Genomic DNA, 1,636 nt, shown 5'->3' with positions numbered 1-1,636 from the left:
GATAAGAGAAATCGAATAATGTTTTTTATTTACATGTCTTATCCTTATTGTCAAACCGTCAAAGTCATGTGAAATGAGTTCAAACTCTCCAAGCGATGAACTTTGGTAGCCAAATTCATCATCTACATATAATGTAAATTACTTCAGTGTGAATTGTCCAATTTTCATTCTCATTAGTATACCTTGAATTTAACGCCCATAAGAACATTCCCAAATCTGAATAATTATTTGGTCGGATCAATTGTGTGAAAAAAGTTTCTTCATCGCTGAAAAGATTTTTTCGACTTGCTGGATTATGAGTGTGGCAACATTGAGTTCTGCAAGTCTATAATAACGCAAATATACTATGTAATTTAGAAAACCACGATTAAAGATTACATGCATCTTTTGTGCAACACGTATATATATATATATATATATATATATATATATATATATATATATATATATATATATATATATATATAGTATACAATATACATAAAAAGGGATGATAAAAAAAATTTTATAATGAAAAAAATCACACATATATGATATTTTGGAAGATATCTTCATAATTGTATATAGTAGTATTTTAGAGCAGTATAATTTCTACGTATATATGGCTTAAGAATTGTAAAGTGAAAAGAAAAACATTCATACCCATTTTAAAGGTGCCTTGAGCGTTTTCCTATATAAAAAATTATGATGATCATTAAAACTCGCAGTTGATCAAAGCGAAATTCATTGATAAACTGAGAAAACTGTGAACCTCGTTACTATAACGTTAGTGCCTAAATTGTGTAAGCTTTGACGCCAGCTTTTGAAAATCTGTAAAAAAAAAATATGTCTAAAATGTAATCAGATGTTTGGAAGAAATTACAGAGATTGAAATAACAGCCCAGTGAGCTGATTGGGCGTTTAAACTTACATCTTTTCATCGTGAATATATTGTGAAATGAGAATAATCATGATTTATGAAAACCAAATCACATATAAAGTATAATTACAAAGCGTAAATGATTAAAATTTATAAATTTACTTAAGCTTATATGATTTTATTGTGTACGATTTTATTCATAGTATGTGATAATAATTGTTTTAATTAATATAGCAATTAAACCAATTTCTTCGGCTGTATTAGCTTATCTTTCATTTATTTTATCTTCCACTATTTCATACAAATTTTCGCATAGAAACGATAATTTAGTCATGCGTGTTTAATTACAATGAGCTGGAATAGAGTAGATACAAACGTAGACTAAAGACCAATTATCTCAATTAACAAATAATTGTCTTGCAAATACCTGTGTTGTCCAGATGTTTCTCTAAAATTCATCATTTGATGAATTTTGCAACAGTATATAATTGGGCAATATATTTGTTACAATCGCGAAAGTGCCTAATCATGGTTTCGTCGTGACTTAATAATTCCTGTGATGGACATATTATTATCATGCATTTAAGACTGCAGTCAACAGTGCAAGTATGTCTGGTACAAAGAAAAAAAAATAAAAAAGTAACTGACCTGTTGAGTGTTCGAAAAAATTGTATCTTGTAACTTCCCGACTGTCTGCGTTTTACTAACTCAATTATTATATAGAAAGAAAATATGAGATGGGGAGAAAAAAACTAATGGTGTCATAATTATCGTGGA

The sequence above is a fragment of the Neodiprion lecontei genome, chromosome 4 (assembly GCF_021901455.1).
Source record: "Neodiprion lecontei isolate iyNeoLeco1 chromosome 4, iyNeoLeco1.1, whole genome shotgun sequence".
NCBI lineage: Eukaryota > Metazoa > Arthropoda > Insecta > Hymenoptera > Diprionidae > Neodiprion > Neodiprion lecontei.
The sequence above is the reverse complement of the archived record's forward strand: the minus strand, read 5'-3'. Positions refer to the sequence as shown.